Here is a 27496-nt window from a genome sequence, read left to right as displayed (position 1 = left end):
TGTTTAGTATAATTCTCCAAGAAGTCTGAGGGAAGTTCCTAAGAATGCTGAGAAAGTTTTCCTAGAATTCCTAGTGGGATCCTAAGTGAGAGTCTTCCAGAATCCTTAGAGGAATCAACCCAGATCATTGAATTGGAAACCTCGGAACATCTGCTTTGCCGCATGTGGTGCTTTGTTCAATCGTAGATCCATATTTCTAAATTATGGTTGCTTGCAACCGAGTGAAATTTGATCTCTCAACCCTGGGAAGGTGGTAGGTTTCATAAACTATATTTTGCCTAACTGGGAAATGACGCGTCAGGATACTTAAGCGGATAACTTAATAAAGGGTGATCAGCTTTGTAAGATGCGAATAGTAAACAGGGGTATACCACAAAAGTTCAACTCACTGGACGCAGTGGTTCAACTCCCCCCAACAAAAAAAAACAGATCATCCAGAAATTTCTTAGAATCCTGAAATGGATTTCACCCTTGGTAGGGAACTCTGGTAGGGAATACCCCAAAATCATGAAATGAATTCTCTTAGAATCCAGAGATTCCCTAGAATTTTAATATTCCCATATAATACTGCTGAGAAAACTCCTCCAGATTTTTTAAAGGGACTCTTCCATAATGCTGAGGATTCCTCTAAAATTCTGTGAGAGATTCCTTCAAAATGCTGAAAAGGGTCATCCTGACAGACTTTATCCCAGTAAAGAGAGAAATGGAGTTCTCCCTGCATTCTGTTAAAAATTTTCCTTGAATTCTGGGAGAGATAACTCCAGTTTCTAAGATGGATTCTCTCAGAATCTTTAGAGGAATTCTTTCAGAGTCCTGAGAGATTTCCTCAGATTCCCAAGATGGATTCTCCCTGAATCCTGTGATGGATTGCCTCAGAATCCGGAGACTTATATTTACGTTTTTTTAGATTTTTAATGGTAAAATTATACTGTGTATTCAAAAAAAAAAATATTTTTGAATCGAAAGAAAAATCGAATGCAAAAAATCGATTCGGTCGATTTTGTGGGGCTTCAACATCGATTCAAAAATTCGATTAATCGGAACAAAAAACATCTATGTTACGAACATCGATTCAAAATTGCCCAATGCTAACTGCGCTACAAAGGTAAATCTTTGCAAATGAATGGTCGCAACCTTGGTCCTATCTGCATTTGAGAGGCTCTCTTTGTTTACTTTCTCTTTCAATTATTGCAATGTAATGGTACACTTTTTTACTATTTTTGCAGTACAAATTAAAAGACGATTATTTTGACCATCGTTCAATGCAAGGAGACAATCAAAATACAAATAAACAGCTGAGATATTAACGAAAGAGAGGGAAACCAAAGAGAGCCTCTCTTCTGCAGATAGGACCTTTAGACATGTTTGGCCTGAAATAACTATTAAATTGAGAAGAACGGTAATCTTATGACAGAATCACATTTTTTTTGATAAAATCTTCCATCCGACGCACCGTTTCTCTCAGTTTATCTACTCGCATGTCGCATCTGCTGTCTGCAGCAACAAAAACAACCGTCCGTTAGGGTGTGGGGAGAGAACCGACGAACCGACACGGGCAACCGTTGGTTGGATGTCTGACACCAGCAGCAGCGCGCTGAATGAAAGAGAAACGGACTCACCTCTCTGAATGTGAGAATCGCCTGAATGAGGGGCGGCTTTGTCTGTGCCGCTGCTGGCTGGCTGTTGCCGCGTTTCGCGCTGAGGTAAAACAACACAACCCAGAGCAACGCAAGCAACAACAACAACAACAACACCAGTCAGACAGAAATACCGAGAGCGAGAGTGAGAATAGGCGCATGCAGGCAGACTGACAGAGGCCAGGCCCAAAACAACCAACCAGCCAACGGCTCGCTCGAACGGGCAAAACACAACATACCGACGACGAACGGCAGTTGATTATTCTGCCCTCGGAAGGCCTCCGGAGCGGGCGCACCTAGACCGAACGTACCGACGACGTGCCACAGTTTGTATATACCGAGAAAGGAGGAGGGAGTGTTGCGTGCGTACGTGTGTGTGTGTTAGTGTGCGTAGATCGGGAATCCTCGAACGAGTTGTTTCGGAATTCGGGACTGGGACAGGGATCCACGTGAAGATCCTGAACCCGCGTCGTGACGAAGTGACTCACTCAGAGGAGTTTCAGTGAATCAACGCCCAGTCAGTGTTCGATCAAGTTTTGATCCCAGAAGTTCAGAGCACAACCGAGGATTCCGGGGAGTTCTGGTGGCAGTATCCTCCTTAGTTACGTAACGGTGTCAATTCCAGTCCAGTTTACCAAATTTTCCAGTAGTTGGCAGGCGGAGAGTAGCCTGTGAAGAAGAGTTCATCTAGTGCGCGTGTTAGTACCCGGTAGTAGTTGCGCGGCCGTCTCTATCTGTGATCAGAACTTCCTCCAAGGAAGGCGCTTTTGTTCAACGAGTTTGTGGCAGATCATAAATATATCAACAATTCAAATCGAGCGGGCGAGTGCTACGTATCGTAAAACGTCCCAGAGGCGTAGTCCCAGAACGTCCGTCAACGAGCCATTCTGAAGTGAATGTGTATGTTCAACGGCGGCGGCTGTAGTGTCATTACTGTTGTGTTCTCCTTGATCCGTAATCAACGGGCTCAAATTATAGAAACACCACATCACATCATCAACGCCCGTGCCCGTGTGCTCTGTGTTGTTCCGTGTATGTCCCCCGCCTTACAGAGAGCCCGAGTGAGTTTAGAGTGTGACAACAGTGAGGTGCCCCGTGCGCGATCGCAATCCGTGCGCTTCAGCAGTGTGTGTACACACGATCAAGTGGGATTAATCTAATTTACAATCATTCCCGGAGATATACCCGCCGCGCCAGCCGAGTGCAATCAACGAGCAACCAACGAGAGAAGAGGCAAATTGCGCGCAGATCGAGTCAGTGCGAATGTCCGCGAAAGTGTCACCTTCCACCTTCCAGCAGTAGTGGGCAGAGTGTGCAGTGAAGAACCCCTACGCTCTAGTGCCTCCCCCTCGATTTCTCTCTGTGTGACGACGAGATCAACGCACCACCGCTGTAGTGTTCGCTGTCCACGTGAAAACGTGCGTTTACGTGAGGGTGTGTGTGTGCGTGCGGACACACACAATGTGCTAATTGAAACAAATGAAATATAAATCGGTGCAAATATTTACCTCAGTGTTATCTGCCGTCGTCGTCGAGTCGAGAACGAGTTGAATCAACTTCCCAACAACAGCAGAGAAAAGCCAAGTGAATATCGTTTCCAAGGAAGATCTGAGGAAGCAAAAAAAAAACGCTGGATCATCTGTTTCCACTGGTGAACATTTAGGAACGTCGACAACACTGTTGTCGAGGTGCGGCAGAATGCGAACGGCAATCTTTCCACATTCGGAGGAAACGATAACGGTGCAAATTTTTAGTCTAGGTGTGTACTTCTTCCGGAAAACGGGGAAAACTAGGTGGAAAAGTTATCGGAATCGATCAATGAACTGTTTAACAATCAGTTAAACTGATACTGCTTAATCCTTATCTTTATCCAGGAAGGAGAAGATCTTTGGTGGAACTCCAACCATCATTATGGGCATGCTATGTCTCGATTACGTAACGTTTTCTTTGCGTAACTCACGTGTTTATAGAAATGCAGCTTCCACCTTTCAATATATTCAAATCCATCAGTTGCGTGACTGCCGCTTTTATTATTGCCTTCTGGTAGATGTTTGTCAAAGTGCTGCTTCCACCTTTCAATATCATTACATTTGTCTATTTTTATCCCTACACTTATGGACTTGAATCTGTTTGAGGGAATACAACAATTCTCTTCGATGCTTGGCAAATATTTAGGACACACAGCTCGATTTTTCAATATTCATACGGATAATTGTTGAAATTTTCTTCTGATCGCGAAGTCCTTCAGAGAACCCTGTAGAAATTTCAATCGATTGCTGTAGTAATTCGCTCAAGAGTTCATTTAAAAATGTTACTATAATTTCTTCGCGAATTCTTGTGGATAGATTCTCTTTCTATTCCATGCAAAAAAAAAAAAAGTTTTTAATTTCCTTAGAGCGCATAATTTAAAGTCTACCATTCAAAAACCCTCAAAGTCCATTTGGAAATTCGGCAGAAATCTCGATTAAAACCCTGTAGTGCTGGTTGTTCTACTAGATATAAGTTTTAAAAATAGGTTCAATTTGAAGGCTTACTTTCGTAAAGTGATGAGCACAGTGTAACAATTCATTCGTAGGTTGGTTAAGCATCTCATCTGCGCTATCCCACATACTATTTCTTCAAAATTTGGATGTTCTTTCAAATCCTCATCCAACGATCAGTAAACAATACTTTTTGATAATTTAGCCTTCTAAGAGTTGCTTTCGTAGGAACAAACCGTTGAGACTTGAGATGCTTCTGAAGTTCGTTTAGGGATAATTCCAACAACTCTCATGAATTCATCATCAAGAGATTCGTCTGTTTTGAAAATCTTCCACCAATTGAGCTTAGACGACGTTGTACTAAAAATCCTCTAACCGCTGCTCAGTTAAAAAAAAAACAAAATATCTCCCAAAAGTCCATGTCTACAAAAGCTCTCCGTGGATTGCTTCCAAAGTGTTTGCAAAAGTTCCTCTTAAGATTTTTTTTCAAACTATGTCTTTCCCAAACGGTTACTCAAGAGAACATAATCCAGCTGCTTTCCCAAATAACTAATCGAAGAGGATTTGAGAGCCATCATAAAACCAAAATTACCAAGTTCGATCAGAGATTTCTCTGACAGCCAGTATTTTTGAAGATGTTCTTCCACCCTGAAATAGGTAGTTCTATAAGAAGTTTCCATAAAAATCCGCCCCTTGCCAAGTACGCCTTCCTCAGAGGATCTTCAGCCCTAAGATTTCGCAAATAGAACCGAATAATGTTCGAGAAACCATCTTAAAACCTTTTGCGGCAGTTCTCAGAAATTCCAAAATTTCTTGGGCTTCCAATTTTTGCTTGCGTACAAGCTCTGCCAAAGTTTGGTCGGGGATTTCTATGACAGATAGTTATTTTGCAGATCCCATTTTAGCGATGTTGAAGTAAAAGCTCCTTCCTGAAATATTTATCTAATATTTCTTTATAATTTTTTCAAAATTTTTCGCCAAAAATGACTTAGTTTTTTTTTCAAAAGTTTACCCGTTTACGCACTAAGTAATGAGCAAAATTCCTGCAAAAATCGACCTGGAATTTGGTTTTTGCTTCAGTTTTTTTTTTTTTTTGTTTTAGATTTGTTGAAAACTTTCTTCAAAATTAAGTTCAGAACATTTGATAAGAACTGTTCGAGAATCCAACAAAGAAATTCTTCAGAAATGTATTCAAGAAATATAAAAATCCCAGAATAATGTGCACAAAAGTTCCTAAAAAACATATCCTTTATTCAGAATTTCTTTCAGGGCCTGCTACTGGAGCTCTTCGTTGAATCTCCTGCGAGTTCCGTCATTTGACCCGGCGTCTGAAGAAATGTGCTCAATACAGTTTCCACAATTTGAAGTCCAATTGGTTTCGGGGAAGTTTTTATAACCTTTTTTTAAACTTCATTTACTTTTTTTTGGTTTTATTATAAATTTACAAGCTTTCTCAAACTACTTGATTTAAGAGGGTTTTTTGGGCAAGTGCTCCTTCAGTAAGTCTTTCTTTCAGCCGTAGTACTTCCAGGAGTTTATCTGAGAATATGATTTCACATGAAATTTGCTCAGAAATTCCCCTAAGCCCTGCTTCTGAGTAAAAATTAAAACGACAGTTTTAGTTCTAGGGAGGTTCTGCTAACGATCATAAAACCAAAATGATTTTATTTTGGTTTTATGGTGGTCTTAGAAACATTATCAAATCTTTTGGCTACTTTCCTATCTACCTTTCGCCTTTTATCGGTTTTCATTTGATAAACTTTTTTAGAGAGATTTTGTCAAAAAGTTTCTCACAAATTGTACCCAGTACTTATAATGAGAGACGCTCCTGAAGCGAACAGAAAAATTCTTCAGAGGTTTATTCAAGAAATTATTAATTCAAAAAAAAACCAATACCAAGAACAAAAGATCACAAAAGAAACATCTTCTTGGCCATCAATTCTTTCAGTATCTGCTACTAAAGCTTTTCTTTGTACCTTCTCTGATTCCCGTCATTCGACCAGAAGTCTGAAGAAATGTATACAATACTCTCTAAAGCTCTTGTAGAGATCTTCCTGGCTAGAACTCCTATCAAGATTCCTCCCAATTGATTTCGGGGAGGTCCTAGAACTTTTTTGGTTTTATAAGATTTAGAAACTCTCTTGAATTACTTGATTTAAGAGTGCCACTTGGACAAGTGCTTTTCTAGTAAGTCTTCCTTTTAGTCCTTCCAGGAGGTTATCTGAAAACAAGATTTCACATGACATTTGTTCAGAAATTCCCCTAAGCACTGCTCCTGACAAAACAAATAAAAGGCCAGGTATAGTTTTTGGGAGGTTCTGCAAATGGTCTTAAAACCAAAATTATTCTAATTTGGTTTATGATGGTCTGAAGCACACTATCAAATCTGTATGATTTGGGAATATTTGTTGAGCTGCATCATGCATCCACGAAATATCCTGCACACCTAGAAAATATCATGTAATTTTAAGTGTCCTGAACCTGTCATATACGAGCATCTTCAAAAACACAAATTTAGAGGTTATAACATGTAAATTTTCATCTTTCAAGACACCCCAAAATAAAACTTATTTTTTCTTAGCGTCTAGCAATCGCTAGAACCGATTTGACAGATAAAACATAGAAAAGTAAAATATTGTCATGCATGGGATTCGAACTCCGGATCTGCTGATCGTGAGCCTCATCTCTTACCTCTCGGCTATTTCACCGAGTTGGAAGGTGGCTGATGAACGTGATACTGATTCTACGTTTCTGGTGAAACGGATTTGTTAACCAACCAGCACTTACATGATGCGCGTAAAATTGAGTCCAATTTGTGATTTCCCGAGCAGAGGAAAAGAGCTCAATAATAGCATATTTTGATATGGAGAACAAAAAGTGATATTTGTTTGTTTGAGATAAGAGGTAAAAGTACTGAAAATAATATCTCAATTTCACTCCTGGAACATCATCATCATAGCATATTTAGCTCTTGGTAAGATCTAACCAATAGCAGTGAGCTATTTGATTGATCTTCAAATATCATATTTTGCTATTGGTTAGATGGTTCAAGAACAAATTTTTGCTATTATTTTCAGTACTTTTACCTCTTATCTCAAACAAACCAATATTACATTTTGATCGTCAGTACTTGAACTCTGGCCGGGTTAGTCTTGAAAACATTTACGTTTTTTGGTGACTCCGTTTCGTGGAAATTTCAGAATTTCTAAGTGTGTGGATGATTTTCAGAACGCTCTTTTCTTTTAACTCTTTGAAGAATTTTTGAAGAATAACGCCTGGAAATACTCTCGAAGGAGTTTTTCGAGGAACTGCGGTAGAAATTTCCGTAATAACTCCTTCCTTAGGAATCTCGTTCAGGGATTCCTAAAGGAATTTCTGTAGAAATTTATGACACAAATAACGTCATGTCGCCAGTCACCGCGGGGGCTCCATTCACCGTGTGTCTTTGAATATTTATTTCATTATTTCCATATTACGATTGAATGGTATGACAATTTCTCTTTAATTTCACCAATACAACACTAATGAACTGTTACCATGTCAAAACGCTCATTAGAAACTTACCAAGTACCATTTTGACACTAAAGTGTGTTTACATGAAGCGGTTTTCTGATCGTTCACTGCATTCATGTTCCTGAGAAATTTCTGAGTGAACTTTTTGGGGTTATATCCGAAGCAGTTATACGAGCTATTCCTGGGGGAGTCTCTGGAGGAATTCTGAAGTAAATTTCCGAAATAATTTCTCCTGAATTGTAGTGATTTTTTTTTCTGGAATCATTCCAGGGAAAATCCTAAAAGTATTTCTGGAGAAATTGATGTAACATTCCTGAGCAATTTCGTTAAAGGATTCCTGGAGGAATTGCCTGGAAAATGTTTAGATAAAATTCATAGGAAATTCCTGGTGAAATTTCTGGGATAATTTGTTAGACAATTCCTCTATGATGTTCTCCAACAATCCCCCAGGATTTGTTTGAATACTCTTGCATGCGTGGCTCTAGTAATTTCTAAAGCAATTTCTTCAGTGATTGTCACACTAGCTTCCCCACTAATTCCTCCTGGTATTCCAGGAACAATTCCTGGATGATTTTCATAATGCTCTTTTCTTGGAACTCCTTGAAGAATCATCCTGATGATGAGAGTCGTAGAATATCGCCTGGAGTAATTCTCGAAGGAGTTTTTCGAGGAAGTGCGGCAGAAATTTCCGTAATAACTCCTTCCTTAAGATTAGGAATCTCGGAAAGAGATTCCTGTCGGAATTTCTGCAGAAATTTTCCAGATAATTACTCTGCATTTACTGGAGAAATGGCTTTGAAAACTGCCGGAGAAAATGATTAATTAATTTTCTAAAAATCCTAAAAAAAATCCTGACGATTTTTTTGTTTTTTTTTTATGGAATTCTTGAAGAATCTAGAGGAATTCTAGAGGAATATCTCGGGAAATTTCCGGGTAAACTTTTCGAGGTTATATCCGAGTAAGTTACACGAGCTATTCCTGGAGAAATATCCTGGGGAGTCTCCGGAAAAATCTCAGAAGAAATTCTGAAGGAAATTTTTGGAATAATTTCTTTTGAATTGTAGTGAAAATTTTTATTATTTTTTTCTGGAATCATTCCAGGAAAAAATCCTGAAAATATTTCTGGAGAAAGTTATGATGACATTCCTGCACAATCTAGTAACAAGATTCCTGGAGGAAATTCCTAGATTTTTTAAGAGAAAATTCTGAAGAAATTCCTGGAGGAATAGTTTGTGTGACTATTCCTCTATGATGTTCTCCAACAATCCCTCCAGGATTTTTCAGATACTCTTGCATGCATCTTCTTCTTCTTCTTCTTCTTCTTTCTGATCGGTGGTGCTGTTCTTTTGTGCACCACCTTTCTAATGGACCAGCATCTGTGGCTATATGTCCAACCTATTTCTGTTTATACTCCCAGTGGAGTTTACAATTTTTCTTAGTTCTGTTTTATCGACTCCAGTGGAGTTTACATATTTTTCAATTCTGTTTTATCGATTATTATTTTTCAATTTGACAGTTTATTGTCCGTAGACTTTCCTATTCTTTTTACGTCCGTAGACGGCTTCCCTTAATACTAAAGGGTGGAAGGGGTGGGAATCAAACCCATGACCATCTGATTATCAGTCAGACGTGTAGACAACTACTCTACAGCCCCCCTCTCTTGCATGCATGACACTAGTAGTTTCCAACGAAATTTCTTAAGTAATTGCCACACACATTTTCCCACAAATTCCTCCTTTACAAGTTTCTCTAGAAATTGTCCCAAGAAACTGCACCATGAATCTTTTCGACCTTGCTCAGAAATTTTATCAAAAATTTCTGCAGGAATTTTCCTGGAATGATTCAAATTCAAATTTATAGAAATTTCCACAATAATTTCACAAAAATTGCCCTTAATTCCTTGTAGATTTTTTTTTTCGGAAATTACCTCAGGTACTACTCCAGAAATTCTTACTATCCCTTACTATGAATACTTCACGATTCCCTATAGTTATATCTCAACCGATCCTCAGCAGCGATTCAGCAGTGTATTTTCACTGGAATCGCTTCATATTTTCAGATGCTGTAAATTGTAGAAAACAATCGCTTAGGAATATATTCTAGATCTAGGAGTTTCTTTAAATAAAATAGTCTAGGATCTTTTCCAAAAATTCCTTCATGATATTTTCCAGCAATTCTCCAGTATATTCTCTAGGATTTCATCAGAAACTCTTGCATGGATTCCTGTAGCAGTTTCCAATGCAATTTGCAATTTCTCCAGAAGATGTCTCACAAATTACCCCAGAAATTCTTGCTGGAATTTCTTCTTTCCCATTATGAGATTCCTCAAGAATTTTATCATAAATTTCTCCAGAAATTCTTCCAAAGTTTTCCCTGGAATGATTCCAGAAAAATGTAGAAATTTTCCCAATAATGCTTAAGAAATTATTCCGGAAATTTCCTTTAGAATTCCTCCAGAGATGTTTCCAGAAACTCCCCTAGACATTTCACCATCTATTGCTTGTAGAATTTCCGAAAAGTTCATTCAGAAATTTCCAAATAAATTCTTCCAGGAGTACTTTTACGAGATTCCTTTGGGATTTTATTATAAATTTTGCCAGAAATTCTTTCAGGATTTCCAGTATTTTCAGAAATTCTTCAGCAATTTCCCCCAGAAATTCAATACATCATTTAAATCAGTAGTTTTCGAAGCAAATTTCCATGTAAATGCAAAATATTTGTCTCACAAATTTTCCCAGAAATTCTCCTCTAGAAATTTCTCAAGAAATTTCCCCAGGAATTCCTTTACGAGATTCCTCATTAAGCATTTATTCCGGAAATTTCCCTCCCTTCTTTCCCATTACGAGATTCCTCAAGAATTTTATCATAAATTTCTCCAGAAATTCTTCCAAAAATTTTCCCTGGAATGATTCCTGAAAAAAATGTAGAAATTTCCACAAGAATTCTTTAGGAATCATTTCGGAAAATTCCTTTAGAATTCCTTCATTGATGTATCCAGAAACACCCCCAAACATTTCACCGTCAATTGCTTGTAGAACTTCAGAAAAGTTCACTCAGAAATTTCCAAAGAAATTTTACGAGATTCCTCTGGGATTTCATCATAAATGTTGCCAGAAATTCTATCAGAATTTCCAGTGTCTTCAGACATTTTTCAGCAATTTTCTCCAAAAATGCAATACATCATCTTATTCAGCAGTTTTGGAAGCAAATTCTCATGTAAATGCAAAATAATTGTCTCACAAATATTCCCAGAAATTCTCCTCTAGAAATTTCTCAATAAATTTCCCCAGGAATTCCTTTACGAGATTCCTCATCAAGAAGTTATTCCGGAAATTTCCCTCAGAAGTCTCCCAGAAATGTTTGCAGGAGTTCCACGAAGAAGTCCTTCGGAAATTACTCAAGGCGAATGTCATCATCAAGATTTCCAGAAATTCCAAGAAAAATGCATTCTGAAAGTCTTCCAGAAATTTTACCTGGAATTCCTGTAGGAATGTCTCGGAGAATTTTTCCAACGATTGCTCGAAATCTTCCTGAAGATATTTTCAGTGATTACACAGCAATTCCGCCAGAATTTTCTCAAGAATTTCTCCGATAATCAATGCCCCCCCCCCCCCCCATATATTTTCTCAGAGATTACTCCAAAGCTTTCTCCACAAATTTTTTCAGCAGTTGGTGCTCTTGGAATCTCTCCATGAATTTCTCCAAACAATGTTGTGGACATTCTTCCATAAATTCATATACCCAGAATCAATACTGAGATTTCCAAGAAAATTTCTTTCGTAATTCCACGAGAGATCCATTTCAAAATTCATCTAGGGTCCACTATATTAAAGTTTGCCAAACACAAGAAGATTTTAATAGAAACAAGTACTGTTTCTAAACTCATTTTGAAAACAACATCTCTCGATTATAATCAGTCATCTGTGGAATCTTAGCAATCCAAAGCTTCACTCACAGCTGCTTGAAAACCGTAACTAATTTGCAAATCTCTTATCAACCCATTTGCACTTCTCAGTGAAAGTCAGTCAAATCATTTGGCTTCGATTAACCTTGGGATAAACCTGCAAATGGACCAATATCGTACACAGCAAACAACAGAGCGAGAGAGCGCGCGCGAAAATAAAAAACTAGTTTCCAAAGATAACCAACTCCTTAAAAAGAAGGCGAATTGAACGAACTGGAATGATGCAATCTTCCAGTTTGGTGAACGCCCGACCGAAACTGCTTCTCATTAATCCCTGCTGGCACTGGGGCTACATTCCGAACGAGTTTCGATTCGATGAGCATTTTGTGGTTGACGTCCTTGAAATTTGGTTTAAAAAAAGTAACTCAATATCAGTTAAACTGATCATCCGAGTAAACGAATCAGTTAAGCTAAATTATGTCGAGGGCATCGTTAAAACTATCATGAAACTAAAATAAAATTAAATGGGATTTAGGATGGCACTCTAGATTTTCCTAAAACTAGTAAGACATACATTTTTTCTGTCCCGAAACCAATTCTAGCTTTATCAAGGTTTTAACGCAATTTTAAGGCCTAAAAGTGTCCATTGAAACTTCATTAAAACCTAAAAGATTTGTCCATCTGGTGGCCAGCTAGTAACCCAAGGAAGCGAAGCTTCCGTATTCATTTTTAACCAAACTTTCGGTTGCTCTAATTTGCATCAATTGCATAACTGCGCAAAACGGTCCCATTTGCCAATAACAGAGCAATGTGGTGCAGTACTACCAGCGAAACAAACTATGCTTGGAAATCATGCTGATTGCGTGCGTGCCAATAAGTGGCTCCCTCCGTTCCGTTTCGCCTTAACTGACTGACTGACGGAAGGTGCGCAACCGATTGATTGAAATTGACAGTGTAAAGGGAATTTTCCGAACCCCGGCACAGCCGGATTGGCGATGGTAATTTAGAGGCTTTTTTTGCTCGAACTGGATAAACAAATCGCGTTGGAGAAATGATGGTTTTATTCACCTTCTAAACCTAAGCTTCCATGTGGTGCTGGTGCTGCTCTGCAGTACCCGCGCGTATCGACAACCGTGTACAATCGCGCTCGCCCGGTAGAAGCAGATGGTTCACGTTTGGTGCATTTGTGAAATATTACTTTCGCGTGCGGAGCTCGGTAAACAGACGGGCCCAGGCCAGACAACGAAAACAAACTAGAAATGCGAGGGATTTGCAAACTAAACGGTCGTGAGGTGCGAGAAATGGTGAAGCATATGGCTACGGGGTGGTTTTGCTGGGTTTAAAACTAAAGAACCGGTTAAAATAGGAAATTCGAGCAGCTGCTCGAATTTTCTAAAAAGTTGTTATTAGAATTCTGTGGCGATTGTTTACTCAGTAAACATACTTTTATGTCGATTTAACCAAAGAAATCGATTCGAGCAACTGCTCGATTAATAGAAATTCACTAATTTTGTTGCAATATTTATTCAAAATAGTCAATGTCAATCAACTTTCGGACTTTCCAGTCAACGTTCCGCTAATGAACTGACCTTGACCTCCTGCGTCCCCTGGGCAATTTGAGCTAACCAAAATAATAAACACTTCATAAAGTGAGCGGAACGGTCACTTTCAGGCTACACGCCACCGTAAAATTTGTGAACATTTGTTGTAATATGTACTCTCCACCCTTCTCCTACATTCTCCGTTTCCTGACCGAGTCATAGCACGCACATCACACAAATAGTATGACTACCGTCGTGTTTCTTAGAAGGAGACACGAACTACTACGGTGTGTAGAAGCCATACCTAAATAACTGAACGGAGCAGCACCGCAATCGAGTCTTTCTCATCCAATTTATTAGTGTCGTTATGACATAGATCTTCGTCCGCTGCTACTAAGCAAACCCCATTGCACTAGAGTGTTGGCTCTGTGCGCAGCGCCCACTCGAATGTGGTCACGGTTCCCTAGGGATGTCAAAGTGTTTTTTTAGTTTTAAAAATCGATTGAAATTTAGGAATTAAACTTAAATCGAATCACAATTGAATCGAAGTCGAATCGAAATTGAGTCGAACTCGAAACGAAATCGAATCAAAATAGAATCGGAATCGCATCGAAATCGAATCGAATCGTCTTTGAATCGAAATCGAATCAAATCGTAATCGAAACCGAATCGAAATCAAATCGAAATCGAGTCGAAATCGAATCGAAATCGGATCAAAATCGAATCGATATCGAATCGAAATCGAATCGAAATCGAATTGAAATCGAATCGAAATCAAATCGAAATCAGATCGAAATCGAATCGAAATAGAATTAAAATCGAATCGAAATCGGATCAAATCGAATCGAAATTGAAACGAAATCGAATAGAAATTGAATCGAAATCGAATTTAAACTGAATCTAAATTGTATCGAAATCAAATCGAAATAGAATCGAAATAGAATCAAAATCGAATCGAAATAACATCGAAATCGAATCAAAATCAAATCGAATCGAAATCGAAAGCGAATAGAAATCAAATTGAAATCATATTGAAATCGAATCGAATCGTAATTGAATCGGAATCGAATCGAATTGAAATCAAAACTGAATCGAAATCAAATCCAAATCGAATCGAAATCGAATCGAAATCGAATCGAAATCGAATCGAAATCGAATCGAAATCGAATCAAAATCGAATCGAAATCGAATCGAAATCGAATCGAAATCGAATCGAAATCGAATCGAAATCGAATCGAAGTCGAATCGAAATCGAATTAAAATTGATTCGAAATCGAATCGAAATCAAATCGAAATCTTATCAAAATCGAATCGAAATCAAATCAAAATCGAATCCAAAATGAATTGAAATCGAATCGAAATCAAATCAAAATCAAATTGAAATCAAATCGAAATCGAATCGAAATCGAATCGAAATCGAATCGAAATCGAATCGAAATCGAATCGAAATCGAATCGAAATCGAATCGAAATCGAATCGAAATCGAATCGAAATCGAATCGAAATTGAATCGGAATTAAATCGAAATTGAAGCGAAATCGAATCGGAATCGAATCGAAATCGAAATTGAATCGGAATCGAATGGAATGATCAAATCGAAATTAAATCGAAAACAATCGAATGAAAATCTAATCGAAATCGAATCTGAATCGAATCGAAATCGAATCAAAATCGAATCGAAATTGAATCGAAATCGAATCGAAATTAAATCGAAATCGCATCGATGTAAACGGACATCCCTATCACCAGTAAATAGCAACTCCGGCGAACAACTAGAGGTGAATTCGATTAACACATCCTCCTCTCTCCGCGGAGGTAGCAGTGTTCGACATTCACGCGACCTGTACTGCTACTAGCTACAATCGCTTCGAAGGACGAACGGCTGATGATGCTGATGCTCGAGGAATGGCAGCATTTCGATTGCAAAATTCTTTCAAGCACCACTAGGCAGGCAGGCAGTGAATTCCGTTTTCTAACGTCGTTTTATTTCGCGAAACGGACGTCCCCCTTTTTCGCAGAATTTTTAAACTTTAAGCTGCACCTGCAGTATTTATTAGGTATGATGTGTTTCGTGACCGGTTTGAGTGAGTGATTTGACGTCAGGAAGTATATTTCTTCGTCCGTGTGTTATGCGCGAACGCGGGTTCAAGTTGAGCGAACAAGCATCAGATATGTGTGTCCCTGGTGGCAGGGATGCCAGTTTTGTGGGGAAAACTCGAAAGAAATGCTTTGGAATTGCAATGTTCCTAGTTTGCATTAACATTTCTTTTGGAAGATTTTACTAGTAACGACAGATAAATCTGGCAACACTGCCCCAATCCCAAAGCAGGGGTTATTTCGAATTACAAAACAATCGCCCCCTGAGTGTCAAGTTTCCAGCTGACTGCTTTCCTGCCTGCCTGCCTGACTGGAATGTTTTGCAGTTTTTCTCTGTTGTATGAATATATTCCAGCGCCAGAGCGGTTGTTGTTTGACGAGGGCGCGGATCCGGCTTGGATCATGTATACTTCGCTCGAAATTGGCACATGTTTGACCTTCGCCTTGTCCCAACGGATACACGTGATACCCGGCCACCCACTCAGTCCTGCAAGGCGGGCCTATCTCTAGTGTTTATAGCGCGTTAAAAGCAGTGGTAATCGATTTAGGTTTGCGACTGGCAGTTAGTAGCAGCTGTTATTCCGGTGTTCAGTCAAGAGTAAAATTAAAAAATGTGGCTAAAACGGCCTAAAAACCAAAGGTCGAAACTTCTTTCGAGCAGTTTGCTCGTTTAGATTCGTTTAATTCGAGCAGCTGCTCGAGTTAATGAAGGGTTGCAAAATTCCGACTTATCGCAGGACTCTTCAAGATAGAACAGCCCTTTTGTGTAGATCGGCAATTGTAATTTTGATTTGTAGACATAGAATTGTTTCGCAGAACACCCTTACGAGTTTAGTCGGAAAACCATGCGCTGTTTTAGCGTTTTTAGCTACTAATGCGGTGCATTCAGATGGTCATTTGAGTATATTGCTATTGTGTTTCAATAGTCTGGTGAGATACAACCGAAATTGATTAACATCATAAAGTTTTGATTTTTTCGAGCAGTTTATCGTGCAATTTTCAGTCAATTTTCGATCGCTTTTTGTGTACAGTATAATGACTATTGATTCCGCTTAGTAGAACTCGCTTGAGAGGAAGACTGACAAACAAATCACCCATTTGTTTTCACCTTCAACATTTTTTTTTTCTCTTCCAAATTATTTCCTCATCAAAAGCTAAAAACATTGATCAGAGAGGTAGAACTCTGCCAAGCGACAGGCTGACACACAGAGATTGAGGTCATCCTCCACACGGTGTGTGTGCGCCATCGCTTTCGTCTTGGGACGAGTGGGTGGCCCTAATCGCGCTGATATCCCCTCGTGGTCGTTGTGATGGCTTGTTTCCAAATAAATCCAATCGAAACAGGTTCTTCCACTACGACGGGAGATGGGTAGAATCCAATTTGAATCGAAATTACGTTTTTTTTTTTGTTTCTTTCGGATTGGAATGGAATGGAACATGTGTGCACGCGCGCTCCAAGAGCGTCCAAGAGTCAAGGTTGGTCCGATCCAGCTGTGAGAATGGGTACTCAACAACAACTCCGACAGCCTGTCGGAGTTGGAGTGAATCCAACGTGATGAGATGATGTAGAGGTTTTCCACCCTGATGTCACATGATTATTATGTGTGCAGAAAGAAAGTGGAAATGGAAAACGACATGCACGGAGAAATGCAGCGGAAAATGACAGACTGCTGGGTATAAATTTTATTGGGTTCCGCCTCTGCCTGGTATCGCGGTGAGCTCTCTAAAGTGGAACAGAGTAATTTGTAATAAATATACGTGTGCTACTCGTTTCTGTGAGGCTGCGTGTGTAAGATATGAAAGAAAAGTGACATCACTGCAACGTTAGAATAGTTCACATTTCAATTTCTCGATATGTGGCTATTATATGCAATTCGAGCAGTCTGCTCGAATCTGCTCGAATGGTATAATTTTGATCCTTTTGTTAGCATAATCACTCTGGTAACATTACCATTGCCTAAATGTTACACAAATGGTCTTCTGAAGCCATTTGGCAGTGCTCATTTCGCCATCAAAGCATGACGGAGCCGCGTGAAAACCTTCCGTGTGCACATCTAAACTACCACACTTTCGGTTGAACGACCTCCTCCATCTCACCGAAAACAAACGCAGCATTCGACAGTGGTGTGTGATGCCTCTACCTCCTGCCGTGTTCCGTCACGCTCTGGGACCAGCTTCTAATCACCGACCGACACATGCTACACAGTGATCCGTCCTCTCCTCTAGTCCGGGTGCGACGCGTTCGCCCTCAAATGCAAATGTGTCATTTTTACATGCTCGCGCGCGCACTCTGCTGTGCGTTCCTACGTCTCCCACAAAAGTGGGCGTTTTTCAGCTGATAACTGCCGGCGAACTCGAACTGACTGACATCAGTCGTCCGTCCGTCACTCTGTGCGCTGGCTGTAGGTACTCTATACAAATAGAAAGCGAAACTGCGTGGCTAACGACAATGAAACCGACATGATTTATCGACACACGGGGACCGTTCTCGCCCGCGGCACAAACAGGTTGCGAGCGCGTGGTGTGGTGACTGGCGAGGTTGCAATTGCATTCTAGGTACTCGGTTAGATGGACCGGAGCCGGGAGCGGGGGGTGCGTTTAGTAATTAGGGTACTTGGGTGAGGACAACACGGGGGAGATCGCGGAACTAAAGCCAAAGGCTGAAAAAGAACCCGTGTAGAAATTCTATTATTTGCATGCGACTGCAAGTGGCGAAACTAGTTCAGTTGTCGGGTTCCGGGACCCAAAGGCAAACTGCTCGAATCGCTAGGTCATTTCCGGGTACCCGGCCGGGTTTGAACTGCAGGCTGCAGTCACCGGCCATGAACAGCGCACAGAGTCGCTTTAATGATGTTTTGGGCGATTACCTATGTAGCAGCAGCGTGCCGCGCCGGGAAGCGAAATGACGGTGATCGTTAAATCGCGGTAATTTGTTGGCTTGTGTGTGCAGCGAACTCATTTTGGCAGAATTATTACTTAGTTTGGGCTCAATTTGGCGGTGCTGGAATAACCGTTCCAAATTGAGCTGCTCAATTCGATTCGTCAGGAAGCTGCTAGAAGGAAGCATTTGATTCAATGTCAATTCGAGTTCTTTATTGAAAACTACTCGAATTATTTTAAATAAATTTCTGTTGGTTCAGACCGGCCCCATTCGAACGCATTATCCAATCAAACGTAGAATCGCAAACAGCAAATGATTATAGTAAACACAACCACAAATGGGTTTTTTACAGCTCAGATTACCTCCCCTTCGGCCGTCAAGGCTCATTTACAAGTGACTCAGTGTTCTTGGCCATCACCTTCCAACTGCTTGCATGTATCGATTGATTACGTCAGTCAACGGCCAGTAATCGTCAGCTGAGTTGCCACTCCTCGTCCAATACGGGAAGGTAATCAGCAATTTGGACATGTTTTTGTTGCACCTTCCACCACAAGGGACTAATCGTTGTGATACTCGACCTTGATTTTCGTTCGTTCAAGTCCCGAATGGAGCTCTAATCCAATTAGAATATTTACCGAGGGGTTGCATAATCCTCAAGGCTAAAATACGAGTCCGTCATTAGATTTTGGGGTGAGGAAAGTATAAATAGCGTTATGGCCATGCAAGAAAATACCTTTGTTTGAAAGACAAAGTTTCATCTAAAACACATTCATACTTTGGAATTACCTTAACAGAAATTCTAGCGTTTTCAATTGGTGGACATATAAATCGAAATAAAGTTAGGAAAATGAGCTTGTTCGAGAAGCTGTTTGACTCTCTGTGGCTTAGCTGGATGAAGCGCTGGACTAGCAGCACGGAGTCGTGAGTTCGAATCCCTTTCCCGAATACTGTTGTTTCTATTTTTTTTGCAAATTAATTTTTCAATTTGTCGAATGAAACCATGAATTTCAAGTTTATTCGTTTGTTTCAGAAACCGCTTTGATATTGTAGCAAAACAGGGTCGAATATTAAAAAAAAACATTAAAATGCTGACAGAACATTACAAATCCAGAAAACCGAAGTCTTCTAATTCAAACGGCAAGGTTAACAGATTTAATCAATTTTTATACAAATTTTCAGGTATTTAATGAAAATATTCAGTGCTTCCTCCTAATAAGATTCCTACTAAGATAAATCTCGTTATTCCTCAGAAGAATCCTCCACTGATTCGTTTTAGAATTTCTCCTAGAAATTCTTCTGATATTCCACGCAGGGTTCTTCCTGGGATTCTTTCATGTTTTATCCTGGGGATTTCTCTTGGAAATCCTCCCGGGATACTTTAGAGGATTCATTTAGGAATTTCTCCTGGGTTTCCGTTAGAGATTTCCCTAAGGTTTACATCAGTGATAACTTCCGAGATTCATCTGAATCTGAGAAATGTCCTCAATAATTCTTTCAAGGAGTCCTTCAGGGAGTCCTACTGGGACTCCTTCAGGGATTTCTACCAAGATTATTTAAGAGATTTTTTCAGGCATTTCTCCAAAAATTCCTTTACGGATTTCTGCTGGGATTCGTGCATTAATTCGTCTCGGAATTTCTTTAGAGCTTTCTCCAGGAATTACTTGCTGAGTTTCTACCGCGATTATTTCAAGGATTCTTTCAAATATCTCACGGGATTCCATCTAGCATTTCCTAAAGCATTCCTTCAGGAATTTCTTATTGGATTGCTTCAGGATTTTTTACTATGGAATCCTCTAAAGGGACTTCTTCAAGGTTTTTTTTTAAGGATTTCTACCGGGATTACTTCAGGGATTCCTTCTGTAGTTCTAGCCGAGACATTTTCAGTGGTTTCTCTTAAAATTCCTGCCGGGATTCCTGCAGGGATTCCTTCCGAAATTTATCCCGCAATTCCACCAATGATTACTTCGAAGATTTTGCCTGCAATTCCTGAAGGTACTACCCATTTTTTCGCGAATTCCTTCCGAGATTCTTCCAGAGATTTCTTCCGAAATTTCTCCTGGGATTTCCAGGTATTTCTCCAAGAACTATTCAAGGATTGTATCAGAGATTATTTGTGGAATTTCTCCAAGATTCTTTCATGGATTCCTTTCGGGATTTCTCCCGCAATGCAGTATTCCTCTCAGGATTTTTCTCGGGATTTTTGTTCCTTAGACTGTTCTCTCCAAACAATTTTCCCAGATTTCTGGTGAGAATTAATCTATGAAAACGGCTGGACTGTGCAGTCTCGAGGAAATCGAACGATATTTTTATATTTTTTTTTCAACGTTTCGATCATTTTTATGGTCTTCTTGAGGGGCTTAATCAATGTTATCGTTTGTCGTCTAATTTTATACACAAAACTGTTGGTTCAAGTGATTGGTACATGTAGGTAGGACTTCTGTCGAAAATTTGAGTTTCCTGGAAGGATCTTGAAATCTTTGAGGAAACTCTTGAAAACTGCCACTATAAGATCAAATATTATTCGCAATGATTATGCCCCGAATAGAGAAAAAAATCTTGAAGAAAATGATGAATTTTGGCCCAAAAGTTTTTTTTTTTCTAAATGTTAAAGGACAGGTTTGTTAGAATCCCAAAATTGCCGTCACAATGACTGACTTTTACACCTACACTTGATTTTTGGCGCACAAATCTCATGAAAAAATTGAACCAGTGAATCTGATCTTCTCACCTCAAGCGTATCATAAGCGATTTTCGAAGTTTACTTAGAGATATTTGTGCTTTCGAAGTTTTTTTTTTTAAAGACACGGACACGTTCAATGCTTCCAGTGAGCTTTCCGCTCTTTGAAGGAAGCACGACACTAGGCAACGGACTAGCATGCAACGCCCAGTGGCACAGCCGAAAACTTTTCCTGCGGCGGGAATCGAACCCGCACTCCTCAGCACGATGCGACTAAGAGCTTGGTGACCCTAGCCGCACGACCACGGAGCCGCACGTTCTTCCAAATGGGCATCTGACGGGTAACTCAGTTTGAATAATGGGAGCTATTTTCGGTAAACTTGCAGAATTTTTGACGAAATTTTCGTACAAATTTGTATCTGAGTTAGAAATTTGTATCTGAGTTAGAGAATCTTCTAATGCAAGGTAGCGTTCAGTTGTTTTCATATAATTTATGGCACATGCTTGATACTTTTCAGTAAATTGTTAGATACATTTGATGCAGCTTTTGTAGTAATAATTATGGTATTCTAAATAGGATACATTAGAAAGTTTTTTTTTATGGAAGTTCAAGTGTAATTTCTGAAAGAATGGCTATTTTTTTAGAGAAGTCCCTACTGCAACCACAAATAGAATAAATGATAGACCTTCTAGTAGAAATTCAGGTAACATTTTCGAAGAAAAGTACCTCAAAATGACTCTAAAGAGGAATTGAAGTTGCTTTTAAGACGAAACTGCTGGAGAGAGTTGTGAAAAGGTATGGTTTCTGCGATTTGACAAATGTTTCAAAAACCATAATTACATAGTTGAAATCTTTCAAATGTCTAGTTGTTTTATAGTCAGAAATCAACGTTTACATCAAGAATCCAAACTCAAATTGAATTTGCTACAGGTCGAAATCAAGAGATTAATTAAGCTAATCAATAATGAATTTTCGACGGAAACCCTCGATAACTTGTTTCGCGATGTTTCTCGAAGAATTCCCAAAACTGTCATAGAAGAAATGTTCTAAGATTATAACTGAAAGTGAAAATGATCTACCAGTGCCGCAAACCATCAACGTTTTAGTCACGTCAACGCTGGCAACAACCAAAATTATTACACTCTGTCCAGTAAAGGAAATTATCGGACAAAAGAGACTCAAAACAAGCAACAAATAAGATGGCAATTATTATTTGTCCCAATTTGTACTCAAAATTGTGTATTTGTGATGAAGCAGAATCAAATTTTGTTGTGTACTTTTCAACTCGTGATTAATCATTTGTGATTTCAGAACTGTTCGATGGTAATTCTTCGTCAGTGGTGCTATAATTTACTTCGCAAAAATCCCTAGTGGCGTAGTGCGTGATCTAATCAGGTTGGAACAAACCTTTGTCGCATTGGCAAGATTGTCACAACAAACGCTGATTGCGACATTGTCATCTTTATTGGCCGCTGGCGCTGATTGGAAATTGATTCACTGATCCTGTCTTTACGCTTTCTGATTCGCTCTCTTCAAAGTCACTAACGCCAAAGAAGACAAATTTCAGACACGTCACCCGCCATCCTCGCTTCGTGACCATCATCACTGATATGATTATGATAGATTGTCATGAGTGTCTCCTTTACTCAGCCAGAACGCACGCACAAAGCGTACCACGCAGAGCGCCCTGTCCACGATAAACTCTCTCACTTTTCTGCCATGCTGCTCAGAGAGACCGACTCTCTTAATCCTCCTGACGAACACTCAGCAACTGCTGCCGCCGAAAAGAGTCGAAAGGTGGAATCCTCAAAATACGTGTCTTTCGGGTGTGATATGCTTTCGGCTCGGCTCTCGGCATTCGGCTCTAATTATAACTCTTTCGTGATGATCGCGACAATCCACAGCACTGATTATCCCTAAACGTAGATGTAATTTTTTGGTAGCAAACGATGGCTGCAGCATTCATCATGGGTTCCTAACAAACTTACTTTTCGTTTCGGCGATATGATTTTGAACATAGTAGAATAGTAAATGGCAGTTTGCTCACGTAACGTTTTCCATTCAAATGTGATCGCACCTTGAAACAGTATAAAACTAAAATAAAACCATTTTTGGCTTTATGGCGGTTTTATGAACCTTTCCAAAACTATTAGACTTTGGGTTGTTGATTGTGTATGGATATCCAATGGATATTATCCATGGACTTAAAACAGAGCGATTCTGAGTCATCTGTGAATCGGATTCAGATCTCTTGCACAGCTACAGTTTTTAAAAGCAATTTGTTCTTGAGATATAAACGAAGTTATTGTCACCAAGTAGATATAAATATAAAGTTTGTACACAAGTTTTAGAATAACCCAGTCTCTCTTTAGGTGGACAACTTCAACTTTTATAGCATCTATCCGTTCGCTATGTCTATTCCGATAGCGATTTGTTAACTCACTCATCCCCGGGGAAAATTCCAGCCCCAAATTGCAACCGTAATCAAATTAATACCGATTGACCACCCAGGAATTTCGGTCCAGAGTTATGCGAAACTTTAGCGGTGGCACACGTTTCGGTCCGATTGACCTACATTATTAGAGGCTTCAACTAGGTACCTAAATTTGGTCGATTTCCCACTAGCGGCACCGCATTGCGTACTGCATCTCATCATAATGTCGCTGTCGCTGCGCAGCAGTTTCCCATGCCTAATGTGAGGCTGTCACAAATAAAATTTCTCTTTATAGAGGAGAGCCCGTTGCCAAATCACTCACATTGCATTACCGAGCTAGCTCGTTCCCTCAAATGTCCCTGAAGAGCCCTCCAATGAATTATTCATCGAGGAACGACCCAAAAACATACATCCTCCTACGGTTGGACCGGTGTGCAGCTGGGTAGGTAGACCAATTATTATCATCGTTTTTCTTGGATGACACAAAATTGGCACTGGGTTTTGCACTGCTTATTGTAGTGGAAATGGATAATAAACCAAGAATACATTTTGGTAAAAACTTTGCTTTGATTGTTCGTTTCCATTTATCATCGAGGAAGGAACGGGATTCATCTGGTTGGGCTGCAACACAGAATTGATGATAAATGTAAAGTGTCCAAACCAATTTTGATGGAAATCAGTAAAAAAAAACATAGGGATAAAATTCTCTATAAAAAAAAGTTTTGAAAGGCTGACCCGAATAGGGTGGCGCTCCGAACTCAGTTTGACTTTCTATTCCGCAGAATCATAACTTGTTCTGTGGCTTAGTCGAATAAAGCGCCGGACTAGCGATACGGAGTCGTGGGTTCGAATCCCACCAAAACTAGAGTTTTTTTTTTTTTTCATTCACATACAGACATTATTTTAGTCTGTCGAACCCTTCGGATAGTGCATAGATTTTATTATTTTCGGTCTTCTTTTGAAAACTGATTGTCGGACTAAAAATATAGTAATTTGGAGATTATTTGTATTCTTGTATAACTTTTTTGTTAAATGTTGCAGCTATGTTTTTCTTTCTTCATTCTGATCTCCAAACTCTCTGTTTTTTTTCTTTTCAAAAGGAACACTAATTAAAAATAATAAAATAGAAACATTTCACTTTTATTTAACTTCAGTTTTTTTTAATCAATTCACTGATTCTTTGTTTATTTTTTGACGAATGTTTCAAATCAATCAAATTCTACTGAGCAGCTCAGCAGTGATAGTTTACATTAAAAGAAATAATGACAGGATCAGCTATATTTTTTCCGTAATCGAATAAACGGTTTTAAACTGTGTCGGAGTTCAACCGGAAGAACCTCTTCCGGCTTGAAATTTAGCATACCTCAGCAGCGTATCGCAACCAACCTAGAGAAAACGGTCGCAAGTGCCCCTTTTCTTTCTTCTGACGTTCTGCTGTGACGTTCGCATATTTACACGCTTGCAGAAAGTGGAGAGAATTGCCCGTAATCAATATAAATAAGCACTAATTGAATAATGAAAAACAGGGCCAAATGTATGGCTTTTAAATTGATGGAATTTGCTCTGCGGCAGCGACAGCGGTCCGGGTTTACCAGCCTGCACATGCAACGACCGCCGCAACAATAACGACGACGACGACGGTGGATAAAAATGGCAAACGGTGTCAACTCCGACACCACCGAGCTGCGGTAACCGAGCACCACCGACCGTCGTACCGTTAATTCTGGCTTGGCTGTGGTCGTTGTCGTCGTCGTCTTGCCACCTCCACTTGAGAGAGAGATAGAGGGCATGAATGGAACGGATGCAAATTGATTCCATTTGACACCGCTTAAAAATTAAATCCACCTCAATTGGACTAACAACCCGCAACGACTGTACAGCTGGTTTCCATTCAATGGGTTGTCGGAGTAACGTGTCTGCGAGACGAAAATCCTCATTTGTAGGAAGGTCACTTCGAGCGCGAACGCAAGGTGAATGTGATGATTCAATTATTCCCGTCGGAGCTTCGCACGTTCTTTGACGAGATGGACAATACCTACACGGAGGATAGACGTGATTAGCTAAACGGGCTTTGACGAACACGAATTGAACCAGTCAGTTCAGTGCAGTGTCGCTGTCTTGTCCGACAGATTCGTCTAATGAAGTGGAGTGCACGCTTCAACGGAATGGCACGAGCGAAAGATGTGCGCTGTTCTAACTGAAAGCAGCCCCTATAACAACAGCTGTAAAGACGGGGGTATTCAGCATGACCATGTTAAGGGTGACGGGTTCGATTCCCGTTTCGGCTCAGGAACCTTTTGTAAAGCACTTTTTTGGGCATAGAGTATCTTCGTGCCTGTCACATGAAAAATTGACATTGGCAAAGAAAGCTCTCAGTTAGTAGTAACTTAGGAAGTGCTGAGAAGCTGAGAAGCAGGCTTTGTCCCAGTGAGGACGTCATGCCAAGAAGAAGAAGAAGAAGAAGGCGTGAACAATTTGCTCTTCGTCGTATATCATATTCATATTCAGATGATCAAAAACCTTAATATCTTTGGATATTCTCAGAATCGCCATAACTAAAGCTAACTAAAATGGCTTAAAAAATTAAGTTTTATAACGATTTTAAAAACCTCTCCAAGACTAATTGGTCTTCGCTCAACTCGAAACGACTCTAATCATCTAGTACAGTGTCGGTCAAAACATTTAGATTCGTGAACCGATTCGGCGGAAATTTTGACAGAAGTTCAGATAGAATTTAGTTGTTTTTCATATCGGTGGATTTCACTTGAATATTCACTACCATTCTCGAACTTCAAACCTTCTCAACATTTTCAGATGAACTCTTGAAGGAACTTCTGTAGTACTTCTGAAGGGGAAGGCAACCGGAGTAACACTTTGATGACCGCCATAAAACATAATACCGAAGCCTACTTTATCAAGAAGGCTTGCAGCACTTGGAAATCGGGAGACGGCGGTTACGCTTGTCGTTAGTTTGGGCAAAAAAGGGTGCTTCGTGGGGGTTTCCCAGAGTTTCTTCTGCGTTTTACCCATAGACATTTTCATGTGATTTCTTCCAGAATTTATCTCGAGATCTCCACAAGAGTTGCTCTCAGGATGTTACTCAAATATTGTCGTAAAATTTCTCCTAGAGTTCGGCATTCCTCTTGAAGATTTTCCGGAGTTTCTCTTGGGACTTCTCCAGGAGATCTTCCCGAGATTTCTCTCAAAGTTCCAAAGTAATAATTCCCATAGAGCTACTAGAGCTCTACCCAGGATTATTTGAAGAGTTTTTTTTTCATAATTTTACTTCAAACGTTACTCCCGTCCATGATTTCTTCCGAAGTTTCTCCTGTAATATCTTCAAGAAGTTTTCTACTACAGTTTCCTGGGATATTTCTTTAAGGTTCTCTAGGGATTTCTTTTGAAGTTTCACCTGAGATTGTTCTCGTAGTTTCTCCCTGCACTTTTCCCAGAAGATTCCTTCCGGTGTTCGTCCTGGGGTGTTTCTCAGTTTTTTTTTCTTTAATTTATCCTGGACTTTCTCCTAAGATATTTTCCGGTGTGCCTTATGCGATTTCTGTAGGAGCTACTGCTAATATTTCCAGGCTTTTCATCGCAATTGTTTACAGGATTTCTTGCAGGGATTCTCTCGAGATTTTTTTTCACAGTTTTTCTCGGAATCATTTCCAGAACTCTTCCCGGAATCCCCACGGCAAATTATCTCGAGATTTGGTGTGCTTCTTTTGGGACTTTTTTTAAATAGTTGTTCTCGGTATTTTTGCAGAGGAGTTCTTTTCGAAAAGCATCGTGGGATAACTTACAAAATTACTTGTAAGAAATTCTCGGATCCCCCATATCGGCAGGAATCCAGATCAAATCTTGCAACGCACTCGGCAGGGACCTATTAATCCTCCTAAAATGTTATGCTAGGCGAACCACGATGACGTTGTGCACGTACAGCAAGCCTATTTTAGTCATATTAAGGTGAAGATATGACGAAGCCACACCCAGAATTTTCGAGAGCACGAATTCGAAGAAACAAACTTCGGTTTCCGCTGAAAAGTTGATCGATTTGTCGTTACCAACGGGTTATCAATCGATCAACTATTCAGCGCAAACCGACATTCGGTTCTTCAGATTTGTACTTCTGAAAATTCGAGGTGGCGCTTCGTCATATCTTCACCTTAACCCCAATATCCTACTAGAGTTAAAGAAATCTTGAGAAAGCTCGGACGACTCGGAATTATGGGAGTAATCTCTGGAGGATATACTAAGGAAATTCAAGGAGACACACGAGACGCGACATGAGACAAGACATAACACTTATCGTTCTTACGATTGTAAGAACGATAA

The 27496-nt window shown here is 39.8% G+C and overlaps 1 protein-coding gene across 3 annotated transcripts in view; it reads left to right on the top strand.

Annotated features, from left to right (window-relative positions):
• Positions 1 to 1230: 1230 nt before the first annotated feature.
• Positions 1231 to 27496, top strand: part of LOC109424442 (probable serine/threonine-protein kinase DDB_G0278901) — a 62687-nt gene continuing 36421 nt past the window's right edge. For 2 of the 3 annotated variants that reach the window (XM_062860302.1, XM_062860300.1), the window contains exon 1: positions 1231 to 3221. The gene's annotated coding sequence lies outside the window, so the exon portion shown is untranslated. Of the gene's footprint in view, positions 3289 to 27496 lie in introns of all 3 variants that reach the window. The other variant, XM_062860301.1, reaches the window with a different exon arrangement.

This window comes from Aedes albopictus, chromosome 3, assembly GCF_035046485.1.
Source record: "Aedes albopictus strain Foshan chromosome 3, AalbF5, whole genome shotgun sequence".
NCBI lineage: Eukaryota > Metazoa > Arthropoda > Insecta > Diptera > Culicidae > Aedes > Aedes albopictus.
The sequence above is the reverse complement of the archived record's forward strand: the minus strand, read 5'-3'. Positions and strand labels throughout refer to the sequence as shown.